Source organism: Leptodactylus fuscus, chromosome 1, assembly GCF_031893055.1.
Source record: "Leptodactylus fuscus isolate aLepFus1 chromosome 1, aLepFus1.hap2, whole genome shotgun sequence".
NCBI lineage: Eukaryota > Metazoa > Chordata > Amphibia > Anura > Leptodactylidae > Leptodactylus > Leptodactylus fuscus.
The window spans coordinates 12,612,878-12,632,147 of record NC_134265.1 but is presented as its reverse complement, the minus strand read 5'-3'; the positions used below and the strand labels follow the sequence as shown (position 1 = coordinate 12,632,147).

At 45.4% G+C, this 19,270-nt stretch overlaps 1 protein-coding gene and 1 pseudogene across 1 annotated transcript in view; both read left to right on the top strand.

Moving 5' to 3' along the window:
- LOC142190140 (uncharacterized) overlaps positions 1-19,270 on the top strand; it is a 186,718-nt gene that overhangs the window by 63,595 nt on the left and 103,853 nt on the right. The window lies entirely within an intron of this gene.
- The window catches only part of LOC142188918 (uncharacterized), a 79,800-nt pseudogene that overhangs the window by 55,111 nt on the left and 5,419 nt on the right, over positions 1-19,270 (top strand).

The following is a 19,270-nucleotide window of genomic DNA, read 5'->3' as shown; positions in this document are numbered from 1 at the left end:
TATTCATTATAGAATAAAATATAAAGTTATCCCCCTCCTCCACAAGGCTCTCCATAATGCCGCACCTCCCTACATTTCCTCCCTCATCTCTGTCTATCGCCCAACCCGTGTTCTCCGTTCACTCAATGACCTAACACTTACATCCTCTATTATCAGAACCTCCCACGCTCGTATACAAGACTTCTCCCGAGCTGCACCACTTCTCTGGAATGCTCTACCCCGGACAATAAGATTAACTCCCAATTTCTACAGTTTCAAACACAAACTAAAGATGCATCTTATCAGACAAGCCTATCACAATTTCTAACGTAAACCCGTAACCCTCCTCTGTCCCCGCTCCCACACTTCCCCACATGATATGATGTCATCTCATGCTAACTTTATAGGTCCAAGCTCCATCCACATGTTACAGGACATGACTGTCGACGGCTCATACAGTCTTATGTTTGTGTAATGACAGTAACCTCTATTACAAAAGTGCCTGACCTCTGCATAAGCAATACCGCCCCTGCTACCTCTTGTGTCACCCCCTCTACCTCATAGATTGTAAGCTCTTGCGAGCGGGGCCCTCAGTCCCATTGTGTGAAATGATTTTCTTTGTAATGTATCTTTCTGTCTGTATTTGAATCCTACAAATTGTACAGCGCTGCGGAATATGTTGGCGCTATAGAAATAAAATTTATTATTATTATTGTATGGTTTTTTTTTTGTTTTGTTTTTTTTTTAAATTGAGAACCAATATCAGAGATTTGTAATTTGAAAATAATGTAAGATAATAATTAAATTACATTTATATAGCGCCCCCGCTGCTCTTTTTTCTCTTGCATGTCCACCTCACTAACAGTACAAAGATGGACGTCCGTCTCCTCCTCTAACAAGCAGAGAATGAAGTGTTGTCAGTGTCTCGGCACTGCTGTGTCTTACATGGGATCCCTCTATCCAGATGTGTTGTGACTATGAGATACTTGCAGTAGCAGTGGATGATTGACACATATCCGTACACAGTTTTTGGGTCAATGGTTGCTAGCCAGGCCTGAATCTGCCACGCATTGTGTAGAAAAATGTTTCCGCACCCCTCTATGGACGACAGGGTGCTCATGAGGGAAGTTTTTCAGTAACTCAAATAATAGAAAATATCACAGCTCTCCTTTATAGAGTCAACACTAGGTTTGAGCGACTGGGATCGGAAAAGATTGGGTCCCGATCGACGATCGAGTAAAAAAGATCGGGAACGGAATTCTGATCCCGATCACTCAACTCACCTGCACAGATCTGCTGCCGCTCCCAGTCCTCTCCGCTCTCATTCAGATGCCTTCAGAGCGCCATGCACCCCCTGCCTTCCTAGGCTAGTGTTACTGATGCTGGGAGAAGAAGGGGCTTGTGGCTTAGGAGGCTTTGCGGCTGCAAAATCGCGGCCGCAAAATAGCGCTGCGTATACGATCCACGCTCCCATTGAAATCAATGGGAGCGTATACGGCCTGCAAAAGCTCCCACGCCGTCTACGTGCCACATTACGAGCCAAAATACATCGTGTGAACCCTCCCTAACAGATACTCAGTAACACAGAACCCTCACACAAACAAATACCACTACACAGACACAATCACAGTAGACCCAAGAGTAAACAGAAAAAGTAACAGGACTAAACAGACAGTAGGACAACATGTCACAGGAGTAACTAATCACAAGAGTATAACCAGCACTGGACTGGTGCAAGCACCCAGCTTAAATAGCACACAAGAGGGTGGGGCAGAACTTCAGGGAAAAACCCCTCTCAAACTTCAGAGTCCAGACATACAGTGATAATGAAGGAGGGGTCTCTGGAAATCTGCAATGGAAGACTTTAATGCAATGATCAGCAGAAATGTCAGATGATGAAACCGTCGGCCTCTCCTCTGAGCCATAACTCTTCCAATGGACAAGATACTGTATACGTCCGTGAAGAAGCCGAGAGTCCTCAATGGAGCGGACCATGAACTGCAGCTCTCCATTGACCAAGAGTAGTGGAGGCGTTTAAACCAAATCACTGCCTAAGGATGAAATACATCTCTTCAGTAATGACACATGAAAGGCATTGGTTATCCACATAGACTTGGGTAGGTGTAAACAAACTGTCACTGGACTAATGATCTCCTCAATTCATACACACCAATATATTTGGGTCCTAGTTTAAAACATGGTATTTTTAATCTTCTATTCCGTGTAGAGAGCCACACTCTATCTTCCACAGAGAACTTATGCAGTCCAGACCGTTTATTGTCTGTAAAACATGTAGCCTTACCCATGGATCTAAACTTCCCTTACGTCCAGAACAGCAGCACAACATATGGGGTATTTTCTGCCCCTGTGTGCTAATAGGACAGGTGGAATTTTTAATTAGCATAATAAAATGCAGCCTAGCTCCCTATAAGAAGACCTAGAGCCCTCCCCCTTGCGTTTTTTTTTTCTGTACTGTGTGTTAGGACAGGTGGGGAGGACTCTAGGTCTTCTAAGTTCAGGGGGTATGCTCCCCCCCTCCCTCAACTCCTTTGTCTTTCCCTGCTCCGTGCTCCTCACCACCATCCCCCCCTCATGCCTCCCACCTCTGCTCCTTCCTATGGTGGACCTGTGTTTCTCCTGCAAAAGACAGGTTTTCTCTCTGCCAGCTGGCTCCTTCTAAGCAAGGACTTCATATGGAGCTTGATTTTTGCCGTGGGAGGCTCTAACTGGGGAAGCGCCGGGCCATTCGGCCATCAGGTAGGTGGCCATGGTAACTGGCCGGAACCTATGTTTCGATTCATGTTCCGGGGGAAGAGCTTTCTTAGTGGTACTTCTGGTTCGCGGCCGTGACCGGAAGTGGTGAGTTATGGATGATTTGTGCCAGAGCAGATGTTTTTTGGTTAGCTTTTAACCCTGGACGGCTCCAGGGCTGTTTGGGGAGGGGAGGAAGGTTGTGGGACAGGTAGTTCCCTGGTTTGAACTTATAGGACTCTCAGTGGCTCTTATAGGACTCTCAGTGGCTTCTATTCCCTGCCGTCTTGTGATTCACAGGCAGGTTCTGTCGTGGTCAGTTGCTAGTTGCTAGCTACTTTCTCCTTCGCTGGTGATTGCATGTATTTGAATTTTGCTTACCTCTATTGAAGCTTTGATCTATCCAAAGGGTCTGGTGAGTTTTTTTTATCTGTGAGCCCTGGTTCTTGTCGGGTAAGTTGGCATCTGATCAGTTTTTTTCTAACCTTTGTACAGGTTAATAACCGCATTTATTATCTCTGAAAAAGAGTGTATCCTTTGACCGTTGTCAGCTTGTGAGGTTAGTGGTGTATATGAGGGTTACTTGGTAATTGAATTTTTTGTCAGTCTAAATACTGATTGTATTTCTTCAGATGTGCTCATCCTCAACCCCTCCTGAGGCTCACAGGGCTAGGAAGGGTCCAACTAAAAGGAAGCAATTGGCATGTCTGGGGTGCGAAAGTCTTTTGCCCTCTTTTAAGTCCGGGAAACCTTCCAGCCTAAGTCTGTTTTTTGTTTCAAGCTATGATTATACCAGATACCGCTCCTGCTGTGGCCCTCCAGAAGAGGAGCCTTCTACCCGCAACGTAGTCATGTGGGTGAAGGAGTTAATGGTGAGTCCTGATTCTGCTGAGGCCTTAGGCTTTAGGCCTCTAGCTTAGCGTTCCTCTTTGTGTTTCTCTAGGAGAACTCGCTCAAGGACATTAGGAGCTCCATATCACAGCTCCTAAAGACAGCGGCTTGATAGGCAGTCAGTTTCTGTGCCGTCTATTGAAAACCTGCAGGTTGCTGATAATCTCTCCTCCGAAGAGGGTGAATCTGAAAGTTCCAGCAGACCTATGTTCCCTGTGGATAAGCTCCTTAGGCTGCTGAAGTCCATCCGGCCGAGGGGCCAGGATGTTGATGGGGAAGCCTCCACGTCCACCTCTGGGAGACACATGGTTTTCCATGTGGATGCTGCTCTGGCCAAGCAGATGGATCTTGAATGGAAGTGCCCTGAGAAGTTCCACCACCACTGTCAGATCAAGACTCTGTACCCTGTTTCTCCTGCACATCTTGACAGGTGGGGAGCGGTCCCCAAGGTGGACCTTGCGGTGGCCAAGTTATTGCGCTGCTCGGTGGTCCCGGTCGAGGACGGTTTGAACCTCCGAGATCCATAAGACCGGAGAGTGGATGCCACACTCAGGAGGAACTACTCTGCTGCGGCCGCTCAAGCTTCCGTATCGATTGCATGAAAGTGGCCAATAGCCTAAGGGAAATACTCTCCAGAACTGGGAGACAAACTGAACCCCCCTGTCCACCAGAATATCTGACATTATCCCATGAAACCGTATAAAAATTTCTGCAAATGTTCTAGCTAAAACAGGAGCGGACGGTAAATTGAGTACAGCCACCAAATGTAACATCTTACTAACCCGGTCCATAATTACCGTACTTCCCCCAGAAACAGGGAGGTCAGTGATGAAATCCATGGAAATATGTGTCCAAGGCTTCTCCGGGATAGGCAATGGGCACAATTTTCCAGCAGGAAATACTCTAAGGGACTTAGACCTGGTACATACCTCACAGGACTCCACATACTTCATAGAGGGCCACCAAAATGACCTGGAGATCAATTTCAGTGTGTTAGGGTGACCCGAGAGGACTGAATATGTGCCTCCTGTAATAACGACAGTCGAAAGTTCAGAGGAACAAAGAGCTTAATTTCAGAGGTGTTTACAGGAGCAAAGCTTTGTTTCTCAGAAATCTCCTTATGAAGGTTGGCAGAAATCACAGCGATCACCACTGCCTTGGCCAATATTTCTGAAGGGACCTCTTCACAGGGTGAAACCTCAAATGACCAGGATAGAGCATCTGCCACCACATTCTTTGGGCCTAATCGGTAGGTAACCATAAAGTTAAATCTAGAAAAGAACAGAAACCATTGAGCCTGTCGAGAATTTAACGTCTTAGCAGACTCTAAATACATAAAAAAAATTTATGATCAGTGAAAAACATTACCCTATGCATCGCTCCTTCTAAACAATGTCTTCATTCCTCAAAGGCTAATTTTATCGTAAGTAGCTCTCGATCACCAACATCATAATTACACTTTTAGAAAATGTCTTAGAGAAAATAGCACAGGCCCGCATGTTACAGCCCTCTGTATCCCCTTGTGATAACACTGCTCCAACCCCCAAATTAAAGGCATCCACCTCAATTAACAATGGTAAGGACCGGCTGACGTGTTGGACCAAAGCAGGTGAAAAACCAAAACGTTGCTTGAGCGGTTGGGACGCTTCCACGGCCTCCAGCGACTGCTTCGACACATTAGCACCTTTCTTGGTCAAATCAGTCAAAGGCTTAACAATCTAAGAAAAAAACCCAATAAACTTACAGTAATAATTTGCAAAGCCTAGAAACCTCTGAAGACCTTTGTGGTTCTCAGGTTGAACCCAGTCTAAAATAGCCTTGACCTTACTGAATCCATCTTGAATCTGTCCTTCTAGATGTCAAATCTTTTGAATGAGATGCAGACCGGCCATCTGGCACATGCATCTCATTAAGTCCCCAGTGCACTTGTCAAACTGGGGGTTTTCTAGGTTCTCCGGGTCTAATGAGATACATGACGGCCACTTCGATGTGTGCATCTCATTAAATCTCCAGTGTGTATGCGCACCAAGGGGAGTTCCTGGGTTTTTTCCCGGAGTCAATTCTAAAATGAGTATCTATAAGTATGACAAGTAAGAGGTTGGCCAGTTCCCTATCGTCTGTAGAGAATTGAATCAATTTCTTACTGGTAAGAAACCACTATTCATCCACTATTCCCAGTGCTATATATCCACTATTAATTTTTAGTGTTAACAACAAGCCTTATATGTGAACAAAACTTTATTGTCAACACTCTTTATTTCCCGCGACTCCCTCCGCTGTATTCACTCTACATATATTGTGATACTGTTGACTCTTCTATTAATTCAGTTTCTTCTCCATTTGGAACCTAAGCATAACTCTTTCTCAAATTCCAATATACTTTTGGACCACCCTCGGAATCTGTGTGTATTGTGAGAGAGTGAAGGGTGTGGTCTGGAAAGACAGGTATGTCCCAGCCAGGCAGCTAAAGGGTGTTTGGTAAAGGCCCACACCAGGGAGGTCAGCTGGGTAATCAAGGCCTGATATAGTCTGTGTGTGAAGACTGGGAAGTGTGGCACCACACTGACAGAGCTAACCTGTCCAGACCAGACCTCCAAAACTGTGCCACCTGTGGTTGTTACCAAGGTGGGAGCCTGGTAGGCAGGCTTCTGTATAGACAGGGAAAAGTCTGCTGTGTTTAGTTTAGTTCTCAGCCGAGAAGGGTTTTGTATTGTTTATTTGCGCCTTTGCAAAGGCAATTAATGCACTGCAAGTGAATAAAGCCTGAACTTGTGTGCAACCCTGGTCTGTGTCCCTGTTTTCTGCACTGCTACCAAGCATCTACCTGAGCGATTCCCCACAGTATATAATATATATATATATATATATATATATATATATATATATATATTTTTTATCTATGAATTTGGTCACTATTTCATATGATACGCCTTACTCTGTGTCTTGACATTTATTTATCTACATGTATACCAGTGATTCCCAAAGTGGTCCAGGTGGACCCCCAGGGAACTGTCGCGACGCAAATTTCCATCATTAGATCTAATCAAAACATTTTTTGATGAGCTTTGGGAATATGGTAGAAATATAGCAGCAGGGAGTTCACCAAAACTAGTAAAATTTTGAAAGTGGTCTACAATAAAAAAAAAAAAGTTTGGAAACCTCTGATGTATACAATATTGTCAACCCAGCACTTTTAATTAGAAATGAGCGAACAGTAAAATATCCGATATTCGTTTCGAATAGCCGCTCAATATTCGACTATTCGAACGAATATCAAACCCCATTATAGTCTATGGGAGAAAGTGCTTTGCTACAGGGGATCCCACCATTCGACTCAGGAGAGTCACCAAGTCCACTATCACACCCCAGGAAATGATGCCAACACCCTGGAATGGAACTGGGACAGCAGGGGAAGCATGTCTGGGGGCATCAAGTACCTTTATTATGTCGGGATCCCCTGTCAGCTTGCGATATGCCGGAGCTGACTTTTTACCATAGGAATGCATTGACCAGCGTTGATTGGCCAGTGTACTGCATTCGGCCAATCAACGCTGCTTCTGCCTGAGGAGGCGGAGTCTAAAATCGGTCCACAGCAGTTTCCATTCTGATTCCATTCCGATTTTAGACTCCGCCTCCTCTGGCAGAACCAGCGTTGATTGGCCGAATGCTGTACAATGGCCAATCAACGCTGGCAATGCATCCCTATGGCGAGATGAAGCAGAGCTAGCCGTGCTACACCCAACCATCCCTCTAACTACTCCTCCTGTCACACACACAGCTAGGCACTACTGCCAACCATCCCTCCAGCTACTCCTCCTGTCACACACATCTCTGGTGTAACAGAGCTCAGCACACACTCAGCTCTGCTACATCTCTACCAGGGGTGAACCTACCTTTTTTGCCACCCGAAGCGGGCGACAGAAAGTCGCCCCCCCAGGGGCCCTGGCATGTGTTAGTCTGCTGCATCAGACTGCTATATCTGCCAGCTCTGCTACATCGGGCCGTGCGCTCAGCTCAACTCCAGAGTACTTGAGCTGAGTGTGCAGTATCGGATTAACCCCCTCCCCCCCACCATTGTCCACTTACCTGCAGCTCCCAGCTCCTCTTCTTGGTCCGGTGCGGTCCTCTGCCCGGTCTTCAGAGCGCCCTGCCTCCCTCTCCCCCGACTAGTATTATAGAGAAGGCGGGGCTTAGGAGAGTGTGGGTGAGTCTCCCCGCCCAGTATCTGTCCACACTTCCCTAAGCCCCTCCTTCTATATAATACTAGTCTGGAGAGGGGGTGGGGCTTAGGAGAGTGTGGGCGGGTACTGTAAGGGGAGATGTGAGCGATGCCCCACCTACTAAGCCCCACCTACTCCCTGCATCTCTACAATACTAGTTTAGGGAGGCTTAGTGCGGCTGGAGAGTGTGGGCGGGGAGACGTCAGAAGACTCTGAAGACAAGTGGACAGAGGACCGGACCAAGAAGAGCTGGGAGCTGAAGCTATGCAGGTAAGTGGACAACGGTGGTGGTGGGGAGGTTAATCACTACACAGCGTGGGGTCAACAATTTTTGGACTACATACTGTGTAGTGAATAGGATCGTTTTTAAAATCCAATCTCCGAATGATCGGAGATTGGATTTTAAAAACGATCCTGAAATGTCAAGATCAGCTCAACCCTAAGTGCTGGCGATGTAGCAGTGTCCAATGTAGCAGAGCTGGACCTGCTACACACTCAGCGCTACTGCATCGGATTGCTACATCGGTACAGCTGAGTGTGTATCAGGTTCAGCTCTGCTTCATCTCGGCATAGGAATGCATTGACCAGCGTTGATTGGCCGAATGCCGTACTTCTGTATGGCATTCGGTCAATCAACGCTGGTCAATGCATTCCTATGGGAAAAAGTCAGCTCGCGCATATTGCAAGCTGACAGGGATCCCGACGAGATGGAGCCCCAAAGAGCTGGGTAAGTGACATTCCCCCCTAAATAAAGGTAATCCCTAGCTAACCCTGCCTGTAGATCTGTCCCTGGCTCACAGTCACATAGTTCACAGTCTCAAATTAGTCTAATGGTAAATCCACCATTCGTCTAAATTGGAGGTTATCTGTTTCCGGCCGCCAATTCCTTTTTACGATTTTTTTGCACTGCCTACCTTGTCGTATTTCCTGTCCCATCTCCCCTGCGCTGTTATTGGTGCAAAAAATGCGCCAGGGAAGGTGGGAGGGGATACAAATTTTTACTGCGTTTGCGGCCATGTATTCGATTGTAATCAAATATCCCGAACGGCCTGATATTCGATCGAATCTGTATTCGATCGAACGGCGTTCGCTCATCTCTACTTTTAATGTATGATTTATTTTTAACTATTGATTTATTATTTCTGGTTTATGTATTTATTATTATATTATTGCTTTTATTTTTGTTAATTCAATCCTTATGCACTTGAATAGTTATTTTCAAAACGCGTTGTGATTTTAACCATGAAAGAGACGACTTGTTTACTTATTCGATTATGAAGCCTATTCTTATTGTGTGCACTCCTCCCGAGTTTCCCACCTGGCCTTCTACACTTCCTGATGTTGTGATGTGGAATAGTTCCATTGCCACCTATAATGTGGCTTTAGATTCCAAGCATTATTAGTTGTTGTGACCACCTCACAACAACCGAAGGTGAGAGGCCATTTTTGGTTCTACTAACATCTCTCCTTTGTGTAATTTTATCACTTGATGTGCCGCTCCGCGTTTCTTCCCTCTTCTTCCTACTGGGAAACATCCTATAAAAGCACATACTGTAGTATGTCATTCATGAATTCTTAGAAGATGGCAGGGGCGTTGGTAAGCACAATGGACATAACCAAGCTCTTGAAATGGCCTAAGGGCGTGTTAAATGCAGTTTTCCTTTCATCCTCCTCCCGCACTCTTATCAAATTATATGCCCCGCGGAGATAAACCACAGGAACGCCACCAGTTGATTGAATAAATCGGGAATAAGAGGGACAGGTTAAGGATTGCGGACAGTGATTTGATTCAATTCCTGAAAATCAAAGCAAGGACGCAGTCTGACGTCTTTTTATTTTAATGAAGAAAAACCCCACTGCTAACGGAGACCTAGAGGGTCTTAGGTGTACTTTCTTTACCCTTTTGGAAATTAAGTCTTGTAAGGCTTTCCTTTCAGGGATCAATGACCAACACAAGGACCAGGAAGTTCGTGAAACAGGGAATCTGCGCTCACTGGTTCAGGAAGTATAGCACAATACAGGGGGTTTCTCGGTAGAAAACCTTTTCATTGAAATAACACAACTAGAGATGAGCGAACACATGTTCAATCGGATATCACGCTGTTCGCCATGTTCGAATCGAATTGAACACCGCGTGGTAAACTGACTAAAAACTCGATTCCCCTCCCACCTTCACTGGCGCTTTTTTTGCACCAATAACAGCGCAGGGGAGGTGGGACAGGAACTATGACAACAGGGACATTGAAAAAAATTAGGAAAAACCCATTGGCTGCCGAAAACATGTGACCTCTGATTCATAAGAACAGCGCCACCCAGCTTCGCGTCATTCTGAGCTTTCACTTGGTCACAGAGGGAGGTCTCCGTCAGTTTAAATAGGGATTAAATTCTGCTAAGCAGGGATAGGATAGGATAGGAAGGAGAAGAAAACCAACAGCTCTTTTAAGAGCTACATTGAAGGGAGAATCCAAAAAAATAATTGTCACAGTGTCTACCCACTAACGCTAACGTGGGATTCACAGGCTGCATCAGCGCTACCCAGCTTTCTGCGGTGGGGATAATACTAAGTGGGATACACTGAAAGTGTATTCCCACATACTCTATATACCTTTAATCCAAGTCCTAACAGTGTACCCCCCGGAACTAACTGGCATACACTGAAATGCTCAGCCCATATACCCTCAATCCACGTTCTAACAGTGTGCACCTCCCCCCCCCCCCCCCGTAGCTAACTGGTATACACTGAAATGCTCAGCCCATAGAATGTGGATTAACCCCTTCCCGCCGATGGCATTTTTTGATTTTCGTTTTTGACTCCCCTCCTTCTAAACCCCATAACTTTTTTATTTCTCCGCTCCCAGAGCCATATGAGGTCTTAATTTTTGCGGGACAAATTTTTCTTGATGATGCTACCATTAATTATTCTATATAATGTACTGGGAAGCAGGAAAAAAATTCAGAATGGGGTGGATTTGAAGAAAAAATGCATTTCTGCGACTTTCTTACAGGCTTTGGTTTTACGGCGTTCACTGTGCAGCCAAAATGACATGTCCCCTATATTCTGTGTTTCGGTACGGTTCCAGGGATACCAAATTTATATGGTTTTATTTACATTTTGACCCCTAAAAAAAATTCCAAAACGGTGTTAAAATTTTTTTTTTCTAAAAGTCGCCATATTCCGACGGCCGTAACTTTTTTATACATAGGTGTACGGGGATGCATAGGGTGCCTTTTTTTGCGGGGCCGGGTGTACTTTTTAGTTCTACCATTTTCGGGAAATGTTATTGCTTTGATTACTTTTTATTCAAATTTTTATCAGAATCAAAACAGTGAAAAAACGGCGGTTTGACACTTTTGACTATTTTTCCTGCTACGGCGTTTACCGAACAGGAAAAATATTTTTATAGATTTGTAGAGCGGGCAATTTCAGACGCGGGGATACCTAACATGTATATGTTTCACAGTTTTTAACTACTTTTATATTTGTTCTAGGGAAAGGGGGGTGATTTGAACTTTTAATACTTTTTATATTTTTTTATATTTTTTTTTACTTTTTTTTTTGCATTTATTAGACCCCCTAGGGGTGTTGAACCCCAGGGGGTCTGATCACTAATGCAATGCATTACAATGCTAATGCATTGCAATTGCAAAAAATCATCATCTCTTTTGCAGGCTGCATAGACAGGCCTGCAAAAGAGAGAATTTGCAGACCGGCTGGGAGCCTTTAACAAGGCTCCCAGCTGTCATGGCAACATGACGTCGGCCCTGGAGCATGCTCCAGGAGCCGGCGATCCCTGCCAAAATGGCGGCGCCCATACGCCGCCGGGAAAATGGCGCCTCAGGCGCCTTTGACAGCAGTGCCGGAGGGGTTAATGCCTCCGATCGGTCCGGGGACCGATCGGAGGCATTAGAGCCGGTTGTCTACTGCTTAAAGCAGTAGACACCCGGCGGCTATGGTGGCCGCCTGGCTCCCGGGCGGTCGCCATAGTTACAGACCCGACACGCGCCGTACTATTACGGCGCATGTCGGGAAGGGGTTAAGGGTATATAGGGTATGACAGTGTGCCCCCCGCACCTAACTTGTATACACTGGAATATTCACCTGGGTTGTCAGTGTTAAATCCCCAAATTATTTGGGGCCTTCATACCACCCTCAATTCTTGCTATTGGCATATAGTGCCAGTTTCTGAGTGTTAATTGGCACATTCACCTGGGTTGTCAGTGTTAAATTTTTTTCCTCTCCCCTAATATAACAAAGGAACAGACATTTGACCTATACCGGGGGTCGAGGCTTGCAAAAATCCAGTATTATTTGCTCTCCATGATGTGAAGTATGCGTTTGTCTCTTGAAAAGCAACCAGACATCAAGTCAGCCATGTGTGCCAGTGTGTTATTTGGCATGACTTTGCTGCCCCCAACTGTAAGGGTCACTCTCCATTTCCTCCATTTTCCACTCCCCTTCACACCATCTGTGGTGAAGCAATGGGATGCACTGAAGTGCACCCTCAAGCCTCATGTGGGACAGGGACATCAGATGCCACTCCATCCCCCTCGTCTTCCTCCACCAGCCAACGGTGCGAAGATGAGAGGAGTGTGCTCTGAATGTTTTCTGCCTAGCAGAGGCTACTTCTCACTTACGAAAATGGCCACACTTTGACCAGTATATCAGGCACAATGGTGTAGGTTTCAAAGAACCACTGCACAAACAAGTTGAAAACATGGGCCATGTGTGGACCGTGTTTGATCTGGTAAGCTCCAGATCTGCTACCAGGTTCCGGCCATTATCACAGGAGCAAAAATGCCAGGCCCCAGGTGTAGCAGGGAAAAACACATTTCCATCTCAGCCAGGATGGCATCCCTGACCTCGGAGGCACTGTGCTGTCTGTCCCCCAAGCCGATGAGCTTCATCGCGGCCTGCTGACGTCTCCCCACGCAAGTAGCTGGGGTCGATTCAACGGCGGAGGAGGAGGAGGGTGGTGTTTCAGCACTCCTGCCAGGAATATTGGGCGGGGAGACAAGGCAGGCCACCACAGTTTGCGACCCGGTCCCAGCCTCAACTACATTCAGCCAGTGTGCCGTGATTGAGATGTAGCGTCTCTGGCCGCATGCACTTGTCCACGCGTTGGTGGTCAAGTGGAACTTTTGTGCAAAGCGCAGAACTTAGGGCCCACCTGATGTTACGGGACACGTGCTGGTGCAAGGCTCAACTCACCCTAAGGGTCAAAAACACTGCTGGTGAATTTTGTTCAGTTCAAAAGGACTCTGTGTTTAGATTTGGCTCAGTCGCAGCTCCAGAACATGCCTTGGAAGGTAAGGTTTCCTTTAGTGGCTCCATCTCAGCAGGATGATGATGGTGAAGCTTGGTTAAATCTGGTGTCGGAAGGGAAAGTGGTTTCTGATCTACATCTAAAGTACTGGAGCATGTTGTTTGGACAATTAACACCTGATCAGAACCCTCTAGAGGTAATGTAGAGTCTGATATTAGAGGACCATTACCGCTAGTAGTGGTTGCAGCCAATTGTCACCCTTTGAAGTCCTCTAAATCAAAGTTATCCCCAGGACTTGATGCCAAAATGTTATCAATTTGACAGTCAAAATGAAGGTCAATGTCTGGATCCTCAGTCCAATCCACTGCATCAATCCAACACAATGAGAGTGATGGTTCTGGAACCACTGTTTTAGGGGCAAAGAGTTTTAAAGTGGCTAACACACTGCTGGTGCAAGGCTTTACTCACTCCAAGGGCCAAAAACACTGCTGGTGCAAGGCTCTACTCATGCCAAGGGCCTCAATCTCTGCTGGTAGCTCAGCTTACGGTCCTGTAACTTTGTTTGGAAGGGCTCATGTTAAGGGCTAGAAAAGTGAATTTTGGAAGGTTTTACCACATCACACACACACACACACACACACTCAAAATGACAGTTAAGGGTGAGGGCTTTTGGATTTCCCATTGTCTATTCCATCTGTGGTTGTCATGGGCAACGTGATTTATAGGAGTGCTTGATAATGTTTTTTTTAGCATAAATTTGGGTTTGTATCCATCCATTTGGGGAGTAAAGAAGGTTTCCAGATATTTTCCCACTTTGATAGAGTTTTTTTTGAATGTGGAAAGTGTGTAGTTGTTAGGCTGTGATGTTGGGGTAATAGAGGGTCTTTGGTGTGTTAGATGCCCCCAGACATGCTTCCCCTGCTGTCCCAGTGTCATTCCAGAGGTGTTGGCATCATTTCCTGGGGTGTCATAGTGGACTTGGTGACCCTCCAGACACGGATTTGGGTTTCCCCCTTAACGAGTATATGTTCCCCGTAGACTATAATGGGGTTCGAAACCTGTTTGAACAGTCGAACAGTGAGCGGCTGTTCGAATCGGATTTTGAACCTCGAACATTTTAGTGTTCGCTCATCTCTAAACACAACAAAACAGCATGACGCGTTTCAGGCTCTAACTCAGTCCTTTATCAAGTGCAACTAACAAAAACCCAAAAAAATTTGAACGTGAGAATGTAGAGAGAGATAAAATGTTACTGGTTTAAAGGGGTTGTCCTGGATAACTTTGAATCCCTACACTCATCGAAAAAAACCTCCCCCCTTCTACTTTCTAAATAACTTTAGTAATGATTGTCTGATTATTCGGTGACGATCTGTGTCCCCATTTCCGAAAACGGATCGGCTACTCCCACCCTCCTTTATACTTACTATCTGGGCTTCTTCCGGCGAGACGGCTCCTCCCTTTTTAATAATTCAGCAGGGTGTGCAATGTTCTCTTCTTCTCCAAGCAGTGTGTGTGCTGCTGCTGGTAATTCACCTCTACCACGCATCCATGCATGCGCTGTAGAGGTGGATCATCGTTGCAGAAAAGGAGGAGTACAGGAGCAGAACAGGGGGAGCTGTCTCGCCGGAAAAAGCATGGAGGATAAGTACTGTATATTATGGGCCGGGGGTTGGGATGAGTAGGTATGGAAGGGCAGGATAGCTAGAGAGACAGGGAGGGGTTGTATGGGAGGGGGGGAGTGTCAGGAAGGAGGGAGAGTAAGCATGTAAACAAAAGCAGGAGACACCAGGAGCTCCCAGAGACACCCAGAAGTCACTCAAAACATGCTAACAGGTATATGGGAGCATTAATTAACCCATTAATAGCACTAACAGACACTTTTTTAAAAAAAAAACATTTTTTGCCCGGAAAACCCCTTTAAGGCTTTAAGTGTTAGACCACTAAAGGGTTAAAATGCAGATAAAACACTGGAGTAATGTGCTCGGAATATTTTTTTCAGCCATAAATTCCAAATCTGAAAGAGTTTTTGCAATTTTATGTGATACTGAGGCTGGGTTCACACAGGGTTTTTTTGAACGGATTTTGGCGCTGGAATCCGCCTCAGAATCCAGTCCAAAAAATGCCTTCCTCGACATTCGCGGCATTCTGTTCTGGATTAGGCCCAAATGAATGGGCTTAGTTGGGAGGGTGTGTCGCGCTTCTTTTTTCCACAAGGGGGAGGAAACCGCTCATGGAAAAAGGAAGTGAATGGCTCCCATTGAAGTTAATGGGAGGCGTTTTTTTTCTGCCGGATTTTGAGGCGGATTCCACCTCAAAATCCAGAACAAAAAACCCTGTGTGAACCTAGCCATAGGGAGTTAAATGCATTGAGAGGAGTTTTCCCATTCCCCTCTCTCACCAGTTTGCTAGCTGTCTATTCTTCTCACTTCCTCTATTCTTCCAAAAGCTGGTGGGCGGCTTTGACTGTTTGATGGACAGGACACTATGAAGCACCTCAGTAGATATTGTCTTTACCATGAGAGATTATTTATTATGATTACTAGAAATTAATAATAATAAATAATAATACATTTTATTTATATAGCGCCAACATATTCCGCAGCTCTGTACAATTACAGGTCAAATAATATGTCCAGTAAATGTCTATTACATTACACAGGTATGGAGAGAAAAATAACTTATATGTTGCCACATCGGTTGATAAAATGTAAGACATTTAGACTAAGGCCCCATGCAGTCCAGCAGCAAAAAAGTGCAGCAGGAAATAAGACGGTGGCAAAGCTTTGCTTTTTTTTCTGCATCACTTTCTGCTTCCATTATACCCATAGGGAAACCTCCGGTGTCTCTGGAGTTATAATTGACATGTTTCTATTTACACAACTTCAACGGTTTTAGAAAACTCAGCATGTCTGCTGCGTGTATTTTACCACAGAGTGTGGATGGGACTGTCGGGCCACGGCTTCCTTTTTCATGTTTTTAGAAATGTCTTAGAGCAAAAGAGAATCTTAAATCAAAAAATCCATCGGGACACAGTCTCTGGACCTCAGACAGCAGTGATCTCCTCACCTGTCACACCTCATCCTGCTCTTCTCATGCTTTGCTTCTCCTCGCCCTCCTACCTGTATTAGTGATCCCGTCCCCTCACACCTACTATCTAGTTTCTGCTCTCTGCACTACTGGAACTGCCCTCACACAAGTCTCCAATGATCTCCATCAAGCTAAATCTAATGGGGACGATTCTCTTCTTATTCTTCTGGATCTCTCAGCAACATCTGACACTGTAGACCACAAACTTCTTCTCTGGCAGCTCTGCTCTCCCTTTGTTCTCCTCCTATGTCTCTGGCCGCACATTTAACGCATTGTGTAACTCCATATGCTACATACACGTCACACACAGACAGCTTTGCTACATACACATCACACACAGACAGCTTTGCTACATACACGTCACAGACAGACGGCTCTGCTACATACACGTCACACACAGACAGCTCTACTACATACACGTCACACACAGACGGCTCTGCTACATACACATCACACACAGACAGCTCTACTCCATACACATCACACACATAACTTTAGCTCTTCCAGAACAGATCCCTAAAACCTGCTCATGTGACTTCTCCTAAAACCAACTGATCACATGATTATGACGTCATCACAGGTTCTTTATCCTGAGCATATGAAGCTATAACAGCAGGACCTGATCATGTGACTCCCTGACTCCTCCCACACATGTGACATCATCACAGGTCCTGTAGCCACGGTTACTGTACAGAAGGAGGTATATACATATATATACAGTGGTCGCTCACAGTCCTGGCAGGATTCTAGTTGTCTCAGGACTCGGCTGCTTTAAGGGCTGTTCCTTCCAAGGCTGAGATGACAATATTTGTGTCTTTTGCCGTCTGAGGTTGTTCTGGGCTGTTTCCATCCCTCCCATAGAGGTAAATAGTAGTCGGCGCCTTCACCCTACGGTATAAATCTTTGGCTTTATGGCTTTATTCTACAGGTTGCTACAGTTACACTGATAAAACATTTATACAGGACTCTATCTGCATGGAAACTAATATAGGAATCTACAGATGACAGAGCTTGTAGCTCCCCAATCTATCATGAAGGTTGTTTCCAAGGTAAGGAACTTTACCTGTACCTCAAAGGGAGGGTCTATCCTAAGGATTACTTCTTTCAGGCTTACAGAATTCAGTTATGTTTACATGGTACTGTTGAGGAGGCTAAAATGAGGGTGAGTTATCCTCAGCGAGTTAAGGCCAGGTTCACATGGGGTTTTTTGGATCGAATCTTGAGGCGGAGGCCACCTCAGAATCCAGTCCAAAAACCGGCTATCCGCGACTGGATGCCGGTGCAGTGCACCATCATCCAGTCGGCTGTATTCCGCTCCGGATAAGACCCAAATGAATGGGCCTAGTCGGGAGGGAGTGTTCGCACCGTGGACTCTGCGGTGGATTCCACAGCGGAATCTGTGGCAAGAAAGGGCAGCTCACTTCTTTTTTCCGCTTGTGAATGGCTCTCATTGAAGTCAATGGGAGGCGTTTTTTTGAGCCGGATTCTGAGGCAGATTCCGTGTCAAAATCCAGTCTAAAAAACCCCATGTGAACCCTCAAAGGTTCTGTGATTGCCTTAACCCTTAGGAGACAAAGACACTTTTCATTTTTGTGTTTTCATTTTTCACACCCTGCTTTCCGAAAGACATCACTCTCATTTTTCAGTTTACTTAGCCATGAGGGCTTGATTTTTGCGTGACAAGTTGTACTTCAAAATGGTACCATTTATTTTGTAAAATGTACCAGGAAGTATTAAAAAAAAAAAATTCAGAATGAGGTGGAAGAAAACACAGTACTGCTTTTTTTTTTTTTTTTTGCGTGGGACAATATGTAGGTTCTAGAGATACCATGTCAGGGGATCTAGACTGTTTTGATCACTTTTTATTCCATTTTTAGAGAGGTAATATGGCAAAAAAAAAAACCAAATCAGCCATTTTGATTTGTTTTCTTGCTACTACATATACCGTATGCATACCTCCCAGCTTTTGAAGAACCGAAAGAGGGACAAAAGAGGGCAAATTTAGCCCCGCCCACTTTTGTATTGACTCTGCCCATTCTCATTAATTTTTCATGTGCCCGCACACAGTATAATCCTCCTACAGTCACCCGTAAATTATATGTCCCCCCTCTATCTCTCCCCCAGTTTCATATACACCCTTCATCTGCCCCCAGATTCATGTCCCCCATCTCTGCCCCCAGATTCATGTCCCCCCATCTCTGCCCCCAGTATCATGCCGTCCTCTCCTTCATCTGCCCCAAGTTTCACGTTCCACCTCATTGTACACATTACACTTACCTTCTCCTCGCTCCCCCGCCACTCTCTCCGCGCCTCTCTCTCGCACACAGTTGGAGACGCGATGTGACGTCATCACATCACATCTACATAGCCAGTAGCCGGCGTGCAGCGGCGAAGCAAGGAGCTGAACTGTAACAGCTCCTTGCTTTAGCCGCGTATGTGTGCAACTCAGATCTGCGTCCTCTGTTGAAATCGGGACATACCTCCCTCCAACCGGGACCACGGGACACGTCACCGAAATCGTGAATGTCCCGCGGAAATCGGGACGGTTGGGAGGTATGCGTATGGGACAAATCTTTATACATTTTAATAATTTGGGTGTTTTTGGACTTGGGATGCCTAATGTGTTTATGTTTGCATTTATTTATATATGATTTAGAGAAAGGAGAGGATTTAAACTTTTAAACCACATTTATACAGGGTTTAGGTTTTATTACTTCTACCCTATTTAAATAACCCTCTCGCCTGTCCCCGGTGCTCTGGTGTTCAAGCCGCTCTGGGGCTTTTATGGCAGAAATTGCTGCTGCACGTGACCTATAAGGGCAATCAGCGGCAACAGAAAAGTATAACAGACACAGATTGAGCCCCCTCCTGAGGCCCCTCCATCTGTGTCTGTTCCCATTGACTCTAATGCTAACAACATGACGACATGAAACCTCCGGAATACATGACTGTCTCTTCCATAAGAAAGTTAACAAATAAGAAAGAAGAGATAAAAAAAAAACGACAGTAATTATGTGGAAATTGTTCCATCTTATAGGTCAGCAAAGGAGAAGAGTGATACTGAGGAGGAATGTGCTA